The following is a 16,275-nucleotide window of genomic DNA, read 5'->3' on the forward strand; positions in this document are numbered from 1 at the left end:
TGGTAACATGCAATTGTTACCTTAAAGATTTATTTCTACCTAATTTAATCCATAAAAATGAAGAAAGTCGGTAAAGTGTTATATATTTGCATAAATCATTTTACACCGGACTGATTCACAAACAAGGGTCAGTTCAATGCTGGATTTGCACAAAATATTAACATGACGGTAGGCTACATGAGTTGAATGAACTACATCAATTTATACCTATTTAAATTTAGGTACTCTGAAGCATGAATGAATGAATGAATGAGTGAATGAGTGAATGAATGAATGAATGAAGAAATCAATCAATCAATCAATCATAAAATCTCTGTCATCATTTACTCATCCTCATGTCGTTCCAACCTGTATGACTTTCTTTCTTCTTTGGAACACAAAAGAAGATATTTCTGTCTGTTTCAACTGTTTTTGCACATACAATGTCATATATACACATACACACACACACACACACACACATATATATATATATATATATATATATATATATATATATATATATATATATATATATATATATATATATATATATATATATTGTGTGTGTGTGTGTGTGTGTGAGTGAGATTTTGTGACATATCAGGACACAAATGTGTATAATGACATGGCATGGGTATTACAAAAAGAGGTGACTTATGAGGACATTCCCCATGTCTCCACTTTTCAAAAGGCTTATAACTCATACAAAATGAGTTTTCGTGAGAAAGAAAAATGTGCACAGTTTCCTGTGATGGTTAGGTTTAGGGTTAGGGGTAGTGTAGGGGGATAGAAAATACGGTTTGTACAGTATAAAAACCATTACATCTATGGAATGTCCCCACAATTCACAAAAACAAATGTGAATGAGTGTGATATATACATTTAAGAAGCATTTGCTGTCATTTAGGAGACAAAGGTTTCTGTAGAAGTTCTTTCACAGAATTCTCTGTCACTTAAATGACACCAGTGAAATCTTTCCTTATTAGCATATATGCCTGAGAGTGAAACTGTCATCCAGCTGCACCAGCAATTAGCCAGTTTCATCATAAAGACTCGTATCAGCAGAAAAAGGTAATCATTTGCAGTAATGTGAAAGACCTTCCTCGTGATTTCCTCATTAAATTATTCATAGGGCTTCCTCTTGCTTGTATATTTTCCATTTAGAATGACAAGGTTCATTATGAAGATGAAGCTCCTGCCGTATTTTTGTGTAACTCTTTTTACAGGCTCTTTTCTGATTTTCTGGAACAAAATCACACAATCAAGTCATAGACCACAAGTGAGAAAAGAGTGAGAATAAAGGATGGAAAAACTTCAGACTTTACAAAGCAAGATTAAGAAGTAGGGCAAGAAAAACATGATTGTTTGTTTGCTTTGTTCGCAGTCTATCCATGTCTCACCTGATGTGACATGACCTGATAAAGAGCAAGGATGTTTCCAGAATCGCCTAAAGTATAAAGGAGGCACCCCACTCGCAACCATATCTGTGGAGAATCTCTTAAAGAAAATAAAGCAAGCTCTCTCTGATGAGCACCTCCAACTGATAAGGTGTCAGATGTACCACTCCATTACTGTGACTGAGGTTGTTCTGTTTTTCTTTCATTTGAACTCCCACCGCAATAGATTGAGTAATCAGCTCCTCTCCGTGCTCTGTGCGAAGACCCCTGCCAGGTCTCTGATCCACCAACAGATATCAGTGTCTCTTAGTGGATTAAAATAGGTTTAGACAAAATGGATATTATATCAAAGAGTGCATGTGTCTGGCTGCTTCTTCTGTTTCTGCAACGAATGCATGATCAAAACATCAGAGACGGAGAAATAATAGTTCTGAAGTGTGTCGGAATCCAAGCTGTGGTGGAACATGTTTGATTCAGCTGTCGAATGCACACTGGCATGGGTGTCTGATTTTATTTACCCAACTGTGCCCAGTAAGACACTGCAATTGATATTGGCAAGAGAATGAATGGTAAAACAACAAAAGACATGTTCATCTTTGGCTTTTAAGTGTATTAAATGGTGGCTTAGTGGGTTTTTTTTTAATGTGTTGCATCAAAACTGTCATATAATCTCTGGTGGAAAGTTAATAAGACAAACTGTATAAGCGTGCCATGGAATCCTCTCGAGGAGCCTCGACAGGCTCTCCTCAGATATAAACTTGTACGATGATACATGCAATTGTGATACGGAAAGGCAAAGCAAGACATTTTCCTTATGTGACGGCTAATTTGTGCCTTCAGGGAACCTGATTAAAAACTGACATGGATCTGATTGCTCTGCCATCCTGAGGTAACACTGCCAACGTTGGCGCTCTCTCTGTTTTTTTTGTTTTTTTTTTCTATTCCATCCACACACACACCCCCTCCCCCCTCCTCCTCCTCTTCTGCTACTTCTCTCTCACACACTTCTTTAAACCAGCCTTGGCTGAAGCGGCCGTGTGAGCAGTGAATCCATTACCCGAGCGACAGCTCAATTCAATTATTAGACGGGCTAATAATCTGACTGAATTGATTGTTCACTATATCCCCAGCCAAATGGCTGGTGCAGAGAGGATCATGTTTGGGATTTCTTGCCATAAAGACATCAGGAATAGAGCACATGCTGAATATGACTAGGAGCTGTTCTTAATGAACACCACTACGCTTGCTCAGTCTGAACCCCAAACCATAAATACGCCTAAGGAAATCAATTTTTTATCAAACAATCATTATTGTCTTCCTTTATTATAACATTGGTGCAAAAACAACACTGAATAAGATTTTCATCTCATTAAACTCAACATCTAAACTGTGTGTTTTGCATTTCTCTTGATAGACTTCAAATGAGATTCTGATATTAGATCAGTTTTATTTTCAGCATGATCCACATTCACAGAAAAAGAGCCTTTCCTGTCTCAAACTTAAGCCACAAATGGAAAAGAAGTGGGTCAAACTGCAGTTTCAGTAGACTACCAATTTCAATCAACAAAGCACAATTGTGAAAGTAGACATTCCAATTAGCAGGGCAGTAATGGATACCATAATTATAGACCTAACCTACAATTAAGCTCTGACACGATGACCAGAGTAATGGTCTTACAACATAATGGCCTATTTCCAAAATGAGTTTTTGTGAGCGTAGTGCCTGTGATTTCATGTGTGCAACACTGTATTTATTCTTAAATAACTGTATTACTCTAAAAGATAAAATCAACTTTGAAGTAGAGGAAACTGGGGAGTGTTGTAATTCAAAGTAAGTTGTAACTCATACCTTTAAAATACAGCATGGCTTTTGAGTACCTCTTATTGCTTATAGAAATCGTTAGGCCATTCTGAAAATATCTTTTTTATCTACTTTTTTAATTAAATTTTTTTTTTTTTTTTTTTTTTTTGCAAATCCCATTCAATGCTGTGCAAGATAAATAACATACACTGTGCAATGATATGGCTAACACAACAGGAACGCATCATAGAACAGTTTAAAAGTTATATTGACCTGTCAGAAGTCACAGTCATAATGTAATTTAATAACACTGAAAACATGTTAAAAACAAACCAATAAATAAGATAAAGTTGTCCCACTTTATATTAAGTGGCCTTAACTACTATGTACCTACATCAAAAAATAAGTACAATGTACTTATTGGGTTCAAATTGAATTGCAAAACACTTTTGCTGCTATTGAGGTGGGATACGGGTAAGGTTAGGGAAAGCTTTGGTGGTATGGGTAGATTTAAGGGTAGGGGTAAGGTGTAAGGGATGGGTCAACAGTGTAATTATAAATGTAATTACAGAAATTAATTACAGATGTAATAACATGCAGCTGCTTTAAAATGTAAGTACAATGTAAAAACATGTATGTACACAATAAGTGCATTGTATCAAATGATTAATTTAAATGTAAGTACATAGTAGTTAAGGCCACTTAATATAAAGTGGGACCGATAAAGTATTTAATAAAATATTTTATATTTATTTTTTATTTTTATTAAAATGTTTGTTTATTTAAATTTTCATTAAAAAGAGAGAACATAATTATTTTGTAACAAAAAAAATTAAATTTAACAACAATAAATCTACCCACAACTTTGCTATATAGCAACATGAATATTTATAATGTGATTTATAATATTTAGTGATACGTAATTTGAATAAGACAAATATGGAAATATTATATCATAAATAGATGAAAAAACAAAAAAAACAAAACTATGTTACAGACAAAATACTTGCAGTCCCCGGTCTTCCCTCTATGTCAACTAAATAAAACAAACTAAGAGAGAGTACGAGATTAAAAGAGATATTATGAATTTCCAAATGATCTTAATTCGTTTTATCAGCTGGATTTCTCAATGAGACTTTTCACTTTTTAAATTTTTGATTTGATTTGATTGAGACGAGAGGGTTTTTCATTCCCCAGTGGGGGCTCACTTTCTTCCGCTTGTTTTGATTGGAGGAGGATTTTAGAGGCCGGTTTAACAGTTGCGTTGGCCGCTCGCTTCAGATGGGACCGCACGACAGGACAGATGAGAAACTGCTTCCATCTGGAAACGCAGGGATAGAAGGAGGGTTGACTCGACACAGTCACCGGCAGTAAGACACACACATCCTGCTTGCGTTACATCGCACCGGTCATCATCATTCCGGCTCGTGGAGGAGCAGAGCGAACGGGCGCGCAGAGCATCTGCACCTGACTAATCGTGGACATACCTCAGTTTCATTTCACCAGTCTTTATTTAACAGTTGCCTTCGGTACTTACTTGAAGAAGGGTGGGAAAAAGAGAAAGAAAGCAACCGGGTTTTTGCGTTTTGCTTCAATTCTGGAAGAGGACTTTTGCAAAGAGGACTGTCTGGAGTGCTAATACACAGACTGCTCTCGATGGATGTTGATTGTTGGTCAAAGAGAAGAAGTGGCAGCGTCTAGCCGCTGTTGGGACCACCTCTGGACAACCGGTGTCGTCTAAAAGTGTTCAAAGGTAGGAAGTGATGATGCTGAAATGCGCATCATATCCACGCTGGACTGCAAAGAGCTGTCTTCAGGGGAAAGGAGAGGACAGGTCAGCCGTTCTCACCTAAGGTTTTCTCCATCCCTCAGCAAACAGCTCTTTTGCAGTGACTGCACACCTATTGTAAACCATGCACACTTTAGTCTGTTGTAAATGTGAGCTCTTCAGATGGCATTCAGAGTAGGGATTTGCTCTTGTAGACAGCTGGACCATGGAGCTCATGGCTCAGCGAGAAGCTCAACTTTTAGTTTTTAGCTGTTCTTCACGCTCGTGAGCACGACGTGGTGGAGATGCATTGCGTTCCACTGAGCCTGAGCCTGAAAAAAAAAAAGAAGAAAAACAAAATCAAGTGTAATGAAATATAGGCTATAATATATATTTAGCTATTGTAGAAATAACCTGCAGTTTTATTTTTAATGGTTATTCGACATCAATATTAGCTTAGCTTAGGCTATTTGATTTATTTTCGTGACTTTGGCAAGATATGTGGGACTCTAGATCGTCGAGTGTTGGGAACAACTTTCCACGCAGCTCTAATATCCATAATAATGATTACATCCACTGCAAAGTGTAGGCATGGTGCTCTCTGTTTGTTTATTTGTTAATTTATTTAAGAAGAATTTTATATAGGCTATAGTCTTTCTCCACGTCACGAGCTTTTGGTTTGTAGAAGGGAACGCGCGTCGCCTGTCGCTGGAGTGAATCCACAAACGCCTCAGCATTCACGGCGGGGAATGGAGGAGTCGTGCGGGTGGTGAGAGAGCACAACCCCGGGCATAAAAACAGTCATATACCCCCCATTGTGAGAATCACACCATGAATCATTACACAAATCTTTTATGAGCAATATCAGCTCTGTATTTCCTCTGTATGACACGCAGAACTTGTCAAGATAGTGAGTGATTTAGTAAAAAGCGAATTAGTGTGTGTGTGTGTGTGTGTGTGTGTGTCTGGATGGGATGCTGAGGATTTTACATATGTAAATTAGGTTAGATTTTTTTTAAACGTCATATTTTGGTCTTTTTTTTTTTTTTAAGAAACGTTTTGTCAGACTCAATGCAACGTGATAGGTATTATAAGATGTCTGTGCAAAGTCTGTGACTTTGTGGCAGTTACATATATAGGCCTAAAAAGAGGTATGGAAATTATACAAATATTAAACAAAGTCCAATTTTCCTTATCTCATCAATCCAATATGTAGAAATAAGTGTGCGAGCATTGTTTATAATAATAATAATAACTGAAGAACACCATATACGCTCACATGCATTCAATAGAGGGTGCTGTTGTTCTATTCAGTCCTGGCCCAGTTTGCTTACCACAATTTTGTCTCGGAGGACCACTCAAAAAGATTGAGCGCCACCGTCTGTGTTGCTCACGCTCCCCAGGGATGCAGAATTCAATCTAGCAGAGGCTCTGGCTAATGCTGTGGCACTTTGTCAGGATTAACATCTTTCTAGTCAGTGGCTTCTGTTACCTTTGGTGTCACATTACCACCTTGGAGTTGTGTGCAGGGAGAAAAAAAAAAATGAAGCCTCGGTTTCCTGCTCTTGCATTGTGTTGGGTGCGCTTCTCCAGTCCCACATCACTGTGGGTCGATAGAGGAAGAGACTCCGTCATTCTCAACAAATAAAGGCATTTGTTATGGTGACTTGTGAAGCTTCACATAGAGCCCATTTTTTTTACCACCAGTTACATCCAAACAAGGCCGGGAGATCTCTGTGCTGAGTTTAATTTTCAATTAAAGAAAAGAATACCTCAGCTAGAACAGATTTTCAGAGCTCATCTGATCAGTCCATATTTTCATTTCAGGTTTCTTTAAAGCAGATCTTTTGAAAAGCAAAAGTGAAGTTACGATCAGACAAACAGTGCTTTGCACATAAATTGACTTTGCTTGATGAAAAAAAAAGGTAAATTAATCTCCACACCTAGGTAAATTCATTCATGTTGAGGCATGAAGAAAGTCTTTCAGATTCTACTGGCAGCCTCCTTGGCAGTATCATCTCATTGTGGTGGTTTCCACTCAGGCGTAGAATAATGATGATTATACCAGCACTTGGACAGGGCCAAGTTGTTTGTGCCAAATGTCTCCAGTGCAGGAATCTCATGCCATCTGTTAGTGACCTTGGAACACATAAATACAATTTTTTATGACTGGTGACTTGAGTGTATGAGAACTCTACACTTTCTATTGTATAAAGCTGGTGATTTGCTTGGCAAGTTTGAATCCCTCATGCAGATTTGAGCTTTTAAATAAATAAATATATATATATTTATATATACAGTACTGTGCAAAAGTCTTAGGCACGTCAGTATTTTCACCCCCCCAAAAAAGGTTTTAAGCCAGTTATTTATATCTTTTGCTGTAGTTTGTCAATAGGAAATATCCGTTCACATTTCCAAACATTCATTTTTCCATTAATTGTAATAATCCAGTGAGAATTTTGAATACACAAGAAGTCTGACAACAGCCGGTACTCCACATGGAGATCAGAGCTCACCATCATCAAATCCGTCTGTGATTACATGAAGAAACATATGAAACTGAGACAAACCAAATCCAGAAGAACTGTGGCCGTTTTTCAAAGAGATTTTAAGAAACTTGCCTCCAAAGCTACCTGAAAAATGATGCCCAAGTGTACCTGGACAAGAGCTGTTTTAAATGCAAAGGGTGGTCACACAAAATATTGTTTTGATTTAGTTAATATAAGAATAAAGTCTATTTATAACAGTATTTTTTTAAAACATCCTCACTTTACAGCATTTTTACACAAGTGCCTAAAACTCTTCACAGTACTGTATCTTTGCATGCAGGTTTCTTCAAGCATCTTAGAGAAACGTCCACAGTTCTCCTGGATTTGGTTTGTCTCAGTTTCATCTGTTTCTTCATGTAATCACAGATGGATTCGATGATGGTGAGATCACTGTGTGGAGCACCGGCTGTTGTCAGACTCCTTGTGTATTCAAAAATCTCACTGGATTATTACAATTAATGGCAAAATGAATGTTTGGAAATGTGAACAGATATTTCCTATTGACACACTACAGCAAAATATATAAATAACTGGCTTAAAACCTTTTTTGGGGGGGGTGAAAATACTGACGTGCCTAAGACTTTTGCACAGTACTGTATATATACTGTAAAGTGCTTTTTGCGAAGAGTCATGAAAAGAGTTTACAATTACCACTATAATACGGTGGATGAAGTATGGCAACAGGATAATAAATTGGATGCGTTCGTTTTTTAAAAATTCCCATCAAAGAATTATTAATAGAGTATTTGACACAGTGGAGAATTATAGCTTCATTTATACAAAGCAGCCTTCATGGTGAACGTGGTTGTACTAATCACTGTGTGGGTGCGTGGAATACATCCATTCACCCTTATGAGGAGCAATTAGCAAAGCAGAAAATCATACACCCTTTTATATGCTAACTTTTGGAGTGGGGGTGATTTTCTTTTTTTCTTTTCATTCTTTTAATGCCTTACTTTACAAGGTGGTGCAATGAAAAACATTACTCATCATTCATAATCTCATGTCTAATGCAGCGGGTAGATGTTGAGATTGTGGAAAAGATGTCTAATGAACAACACGTGAGAGGATCTTAGTGATACAAAGATATATGCGGATGTATTGACATGAACAGCGTAAAATGATCAACGACATTTTGTCAATTGCAGTTTGGTATTTGTTGTTTTAAGAGATTTGGTGTGATATGTTATCTCACACAGAAATATTGGCAATCTGAAGCCAAAGTGCTGCTCTGAAAATACATAGGATTATGAATGAATACACGAGAACGCACTGTGAATTTGCTGCCAACAGTATGGCTTGCTGATTTTACTAGGCTTCACTGTTAATGTTCTTCATTTACTCTGGATGGCCTGGAGTGTGACAAGCCAAGTAGATTTTGTCAAAGCGGTTTGGAAATACTTTTTTTCTGATGTCAAGACCATTCTTTGATCTAGCACTATATCATCACACTTTTTTTTTTTAACCTTTGCCTTTGAAGACCATGATGTAACTCACCCGTTCTTTGACTGTTGTATCCTTTATTCTTTTATGGATGACAATGCATAGATAATGTAAAGCACATATTTGCAAAATGATTCAATTCAGTTGGCGTTCTACTGCTTGCATTTATTTTTCTCAATAGAATGCCTTTATTCAATTAATTGATTAAAGATAAACAAGAAAGACTATTAAGCACACAGATTTTCTTTTTATTTATATTTGTGGTATTACCTCATGGAATTGTTAATGGTAAGCTAGTACATTTAGGTTTGACATTATCTGTCAGGTTTGAAAATGTGTTTTGTTGTTGCTTTAATTGCACATATTGTTTCTTAATCTATTCAGTCCTATCTTTGATATTAAACCAAATTTTGCATAATCAAATTGACTAATATTTAAAAATGTTTGCCAGTGATATTACCTAGACCTAGTCATTAAAATACTTCTTGAAATTTTTTTTGTTGAAATTAATCCAAAATACCAAATCATGCTGCGTTCTCTTAGAGCTGACCTTTAGAAAGAAAGCACTGGTCATAAGTGATGTGGCTTAGGTATATGGCCAGTAATAGGCCTGATTCTTCTCTCAGACTTGGCTGCAAAACAGCAGATAGCATTATCCTGAACCCATTTCCACACAGCGCAATTAGACATGAGACATGTAACCTTTTCTTCTATAATGTATCCTATGATAACTCTCCCTCTCTTTTTTTCCCCCTCTCAGTTTGAATTCCAGTCTTAATACAAATAATTAGACAAATGTAGTGGGTTAGATACAGGAAGCATAGGACATACTGTACCACACATAAGGATGACAACATGTGGTTGCATGAATATGGTTTTCTATGCATTAGTTCTTCCTGATGTTCAATTAAATCCTGGAAGTAGCTTATTTGTGAGTTCAGATACCAGCCATCTGGTTAGTGTTACTAAGGGTTTACACAGGTTTGCAACTCTTCCTTTTGTAGTGTGAAAGGGGTGGGAGGATGAACTGATCTGCAGTGACACGGTCCATTACTTCTTCTTTGCATCTGCAATAAAGCTAATTGTTGGGTTTTCTCTGTTTAAGCCCAGCATTGCCACAATGCACAATCACACTAATATCCAATACACTGATGACAATGAGCATGGGCTACATTCCTCGCAGACCAATCAGAAGAGCGCACCGGCACAAATGGATCACAAATACCCCCTTCTGTTCCTGCTGAAAGTGAACTAACATCTTTTAATTTACAGATCAACTATAGTCTGCAATCAGAGAATTAAGTGCTCTGGGTTCATTACCTGGTGGCATATGGTGATGCATTTGCATAATACGCTAATACTTGCTCCAACTCTCTCCTATCTATCACTTTGCTATTGGCAATGTGCGATTTTGTGCAATTAAACTTTTCCCTGAGATACTCATTGTTCTTTTGTCTAATTAAGTCTTCTAATGTAATGAAACAATAGGGAAGAACACACCTTGACTCACAACTCTGATCGTTGTAATTTCGCACAACATGTATTGGAAGGTTGTCTTTGAATGCGTGGGGCGCGTAAATCAAAGTGCCTTTCTGTCTTTAAATATTTATTTGTTGACTCACCAGCCCAGAAATTACCAGAACAAAAAGAAAAAGACAGAGAATGGCAGTCATGTTGACAGCGGCTAATGCCTGGCATTTGTCTCCAAAGCTAGTTGTCTCTTACGGTTTTGCAAGCGCTACACCATCACGTGGGTTTTCGTAGCAATGTTCAAGTGACTTATTGTTTCCTACTTAATGGTAATGAATATTGCTGCAGATTGTTGAAATGCAGAAACAAAATAGTAAAAGGAAATCTCCTAAAATTAGCTCACTTTAAGACATGAGGCATGAAATTGGATTTAAGTTTGCTGTAGAGATAGAGATAGAGAGAGAGAGAGAGAGAGAGAGAGAGAGAGAGAGAGAGGAAAGTGCATTGCTGTTCTCACAGTTCAATGCTTCTCTCATTGCTTGCTGTCCTTTTACTCTGTTGTATTTCCTCAGAGCTGCTGCCTCACCTGTTCTCAATATTTAATGTGGTGGAGGGTCTTTTGGGCTTGTAATGAAGTGGAGGTCAAGAGCTTCCTCCAGCCTCTTTCCTCCAAACCGGCCCTGTAAATGTCAGACGGGCTGTGAGAAAACAGTCTGAACTCCCCCGTCTATCTCAGTCAGTCATCTCTTATTTCTCTTCATCACTGCCCACTCTTTTGCTCCCTCTATCTCCACCAACCTTCGTCAGGATTCATCTCAGAGGCCTGGCCTCCACTCAGCCATACCCTGAGCTTTTTCCGTGTTATATTACCACCTCATCAGCCTTTTTTTCTGTCACTCATCTCCCCTCTACTACCCTTTTTCTTATCTGATGAAAGACGGAGAAAATCCTCCAAAACAAAATGAATTTGACACGTGTGATGTGTATGGTTATGGATGGCCGCGCAGGATTTTTCTTTTCAAAAGAGCTTTTTTATTTGTTTTGTTATTTATTTATTTTTTGGACCTCTGAGGACACAGTCATTTCTTTTGGCAGAAATGAAGGAAGACGTAACTTATCACCTCCCGGACATAGCGCTTTCGTTTTATGCGATCCTGGCCATTTTGGTGGCCTCGATAAAATATTCATCCCTTTAATCCCTAAGCTGACACAATGGTGTGTGAAGAATCAGGCTATGTTCCATTCCACTGACCATCTGATGGGCAGCCTTCTCTAAAGACCTGGCCACAATGCTAGCGTTTGGCTGGTTCACTCAGAGAAAACAAGAGGTCCAAATCTAGCAGCACTGGGGCTTTGTCAGCAGTGAATAACAAGCAGGCCAATTACAACTCAGTTACCAAAAGAACAGTGGAAAGGGCTGTGAGTAGCAACAACTCCCAAACGGTGAGAGAAAACTAGGTTTATGGAACAGATGATGTGGAAGATAAAAGAATTTGTTGAATAACCTGGTGGGCCAATATTTCAGGCGAGGGATGCGGAAAAAAGGCTTCCAATTTTTTTGTGTTTATACATAATAAGTAGAATAAATTGAGCTTGGGAGTTTAACAAGTATGGCACTGATAACCTTCTGTAGTCCTTGGCATTCATAGCCGTGTATCCGTGATCTCCAAGGTCTCATATTAACTTTTGGATGGAAATCTGTCTCGAATGAATTATGATGCAAAATTAATCCCAGGGGTTTGTAATCAGTAATGTTGTTTACTTTAGCCAATCACAGGGCCCCAGATCCAGGCTGTGATGTGGCCCTTTTTCTGCCAGGATCTGAAGACTTGAAAAGATATGTAAATTATATTAGTTTCTCTATTATATCTCTTAGTTTTTTTTTTTTTTTTTTTTCCAGAGAATTATAATAGGACAAGATGCATGATTGATTACGTGTATTTATCTAAATTTAACTATCTGAAGAGCTCATTTCCTCCAAGGGAAATTGCAACTCAATCAATAATTTCTTTTTTTTTTTAAGAAAGAAAGAAAGAAAGAAAGAAAGAAAGAAAGAAAGAAAGAAAGAAAGAAAGAAAGAAAGAAAGAAAGAAGAAAATGTGTATGAAATCAATTGGATTGGAACATCTGGTGTTCTATAATGTATAAGAAATCTTTTGACGTAATATGCTAATCAAATGTTTAGTCAAAAAAGAAAAAGCACTCAAAAGAGTAGTGGGACAGTCCCAGCACATGTTCTCGGATCCTGCTTTTCCTTTCTATTGATGTTTTAAAGAGTGAGGGGCATTCAGTCAGCCAATCTCTCGAAACGTTATTTGTGTCATTTTCGTTTTTAACCCTGAGATCAACAAAAATAGCATGGAATGAGTGAATAATTTATTTAGTTCTGCTTCTAGTGGCTGGGTTAATGGGAAGCGGTTTGGTCACAAAGGCATACATTTGTAAATGAGGCAGATAAACCTTTGGGTAGACAAGGAGCGTTTTGTTTGACACAGGAATTCTGTTGTTGGCTGTTTTGGTTGTCAAGTACTCTGGGAAGGCAGGATGTGTACTGGGCCTACAATGGGCCTTTCAGCTAAGCATCTCAGATGCACGGCGATGCTGTCCCGCCTCCTTTCACAGTGCCCTAATCTCTTTATCAGGCAGCCACAATGGCGGATTCAGTCTTTAGCCTTGCCGGCGAGATCAAGACCAGGAGGCAGACGCTTCAAACTGACCAGCGTCTAACCTCAACCGGCTTCAGTGCGCAAAGTTTTCACAAGTAGTGCTCAAGGGTTATAGACGCATTGAGAAAATTAAGAAGACATGGAAATCATGCCAACAACAGCCCGCTCTATTAATAAGTATAATAATTGAAATATCAGTTAAAATGGTTTAATTTTTATTTTTTCATCTTAATTTGTATACATTTTTTTTTTTCCTGAAACATTTACATAATGTTACTAAATCAATACTAAACATTACTTTTTTTCTACATGACAACATGTACGGATGTATTCAATAAATTAAGTGCATGATCTAAGTTCAAATAAAAATAAAGAAACTGTAATAACCATTAATTCTTTGTATGCAAAAAAAAAAATAAAAAAAATCTGCTTATCTGTATATCTGCAGATGATTTACAAATTGTCTTCAACTTTCAATTTTAACTTTTAAATGTGGTTCCAGCAAATGTTATGTTTCATACCTTTTGAAAAGTTAGTGATTGAAGAATATAATAAGAAATTTCCTTTGAAGATGTGGTAATCAAATTCATAAGATGACTTTAGTAGCATATGGTTCTCTTTGTATAACTTTATAAATGCTAAGGGAAATATTTGGACCTTTTCTTGCTTTCTGATCATTTTAAACCTGTAAAATAAATTATATTTTCCATGGATTATTCAACTAATATGTACTCACTCATCTTAATATATTTGATAAGATTTGATTGCCAGTTATTTATATTATTTGTATGTTTTCTATAAAACTAACCAAAAATAAAGAAAAGGGAGAAAGGGAGCGTTTGTCCTTCCATTTTTGTTTAGTGCCTGTCAATGTGTGTTTGCATCAGTAAACTCATTCACATTTCTGGAGCCAGCAGCACCCTCAGGAATCCCCTAACGTTGCAATGCTACCTCTGTAGTGCAGACATTGTCATTCCATTTGTGGGGCTTTGTCTTTGATGCAACAGCTTTTCCATCACATATATCCTTTCTGAATAATTCTTCACTCTCGAATTAGGAAAACGCATTAAGGCATTTTAGGTTTGGCTGGATCACTGTAATGCCAAATTGCACTTAATTTCACACCTCTGTAAATTCTGTTGTGTCAGGAAAGCTCTTTTTAGACCTCTTTCTGTCACGGACAAGCTCTGTAGTAAATAGTTTGGGGCCTCAGGGACTCGTCCAGCCTGAGGTTTTAATTGTTATAATTTAATGCAGGGGTGTCCACATCCTGTTGACCCCTGTTTGCTGGGCTTTGTAGGTTACAGTAAGGCAGAAATTATTTCCAGCTGCCTGACATTGTGGGTGGCCTATGGGTGGACAGTCTTTAAAGGAAAGCAAACGGTTCCCTTTCTAATTAGGCTGTTGAACATTAGCACTACAACTGTTGGAGGAGAAGAGAAGTAATGGCCTTTTCATTGAGAACGGTAAAAGGTTGTACACTGCTTGTCACTTCCACAAGGACACAGGGCTCGTGAAGGCCAGCAAGGCGTTCATTAACATGACAGTTATCCTGGCGTCATAAAACTGAGCCGGCTTGTAATGGAGGAGCCCGGGGGGGGGGGTCTATAAACTAGAGACCACCCTCCATACAAATCCCACCATTCCCACGAAGAGCAAACAAGCTGTACTTCCTACAACTGTCATGTAAAACACTGTCTTTCATTTTATTCCAGAAAGACCTGTTCCCATCCAGTCAGTCCTTTTCTTCTTTTGCCATTCGCCCATTCGCCTTCTGTATGCACCTCTTACCCCAGAGCAAACCATCTTTCCTTTGATGCCCACTCGCGTGATTGTTGACCTGACAGCTGTCTGTGTTTGAATGGCTCTGCTTGGTAACAGTCAGGAATGTGCGTATGGAAGTGCTAACGCACTGACTGTGCTGCCTAGAGAGTATAATATCTGTTGCTTATGAATTGCATCATGTTCTTGATAATATGTCAGTTGTTGCATGCCGTACGTATATATACTAAAGTAATTCGACTCAACTTATTTCTTTATTCTGCTTCTCGCATCTGTGCTTTGATTAGAACAGTTGCTGTTGAAATTTAAGAGCCAAAGAATTCGCTTTGCTTTTAGTGCAGAACTCTGCTGTGTTTTATACAGGGCAGTTCAGGGTGAGCCAGTGTGCCTTAGTCTTAACACAGAATAGAGGCAAAGTGCGTCACCAAATGGGGGATTTCAAAAGCTCTGCTTCGAGCAGCATTTGAAGTAAAGGAAATGTGAGATTTTGAGTGACATGAAAGCTGACAATTCTATAACTTCTTAACTTGGAGCTGTTTTTCTGCTTCTGAGGGTTATTTATATTCCAGTGTATTGTCACTGGAAGTGGGAGATTGATAGAGAAGGCAGTAACTCTTGGTCGCAGATGTTTTTTTGTTTGTTTCCTTTGACCTGGATTTTAGGTCAAGTCAAGATAAGCATTATTTGTGCTGTGTCTTAAACAATGTGTGTGGTTTGAAAGCAGCTTCACAGAAAATGTTCAGACATGGTATTATAATCAGTGATAAATGGTAATCCTGGTCTAAAACATGTTCTTATCTGATCACTCCATAAACGCTAATCTTTCCTGAAGCGACATGATAAATCATTAAAAAAGGGTTTTAAATGCTGCCATGTTTATAATTTATTTAAATCTTAAGACATATTTGTAGGCAGCTTTTATTTAATTTTATTCTCTTATGCATATCTATTTTTGTTTTAACTATTTTCTCGTTCTCTGTGTAAGCACCTTGAGTTCACATTAAAGGTGCTATATAAAAATACAAAGTTCTGGCATGAAACTCTGATGGGCAAGCTAATAGGTCCTTTAACTCAACCTGCTAATAATCACATCATTATCTATAGGTCACAGATGATTGGTTCCTGCTGTATTAGTAGGCAATGGTCTGCGTGCTTAAACTTTAAATACATGAGTTAGCATTTGCTTAGCAGTGCAGCGTGCTTCAGAAACCCTCCACCTTCCCCAGCTCCACCTGTATATATCTGCTACGGGTTATTCATGTACGCTATATTGTACAGCAGCATGTCTTACTTGCTCACAGCAGCGTGTTGTGTATGTATTGACAGTAGCAAGTCCCGTACTTGCTCTGCAGCAGCAGCAATAATCAACAGCAGCAGTGCAGCAGATCTATTCCGCCAAGACCAAACATATCTACAT

General features: G+C 37.8%; 1 protein-coding gene across 1 annotated transcript in view; it reads left to right on the forward strand.

The window, feature by feature from the left end:
* The first annotated feature begins 4,522 nt into the window (after nt 1-4,522).
* Nucleotides 4,523-16,275, forward strand: part of cdh11 (cadherin 11, type 2, OB-cadherin (osteoblast)) — a 54,972-nt gene continuing 43,219 nt past the window's right edge. The window contains exon 1 of the mRNA XM_067402082.1: nt 4,523-4,933. The gene's annotated coding sequence lies outside the window, so the exon portion shown is untranslated. The remainder of the gene's footprint in view (nt 4,934-16,275) is intronic.

Source organism: Chanodichthys erythropterus, chromosome 11 (assembly GCF_024489055.1).
Source record: "Chanodichthys erythropterus isolate Z2021 chromosome 11, ASM2448905v1, whole genome shotgun sequence".
NCBI classification, from domain to species: Eukaryota; Metazoa; Chordata; class Actinopteri; order Cypriniformes; family Xenocyprididae; genus Chanodichthys; species Chanodichthys erythropterus.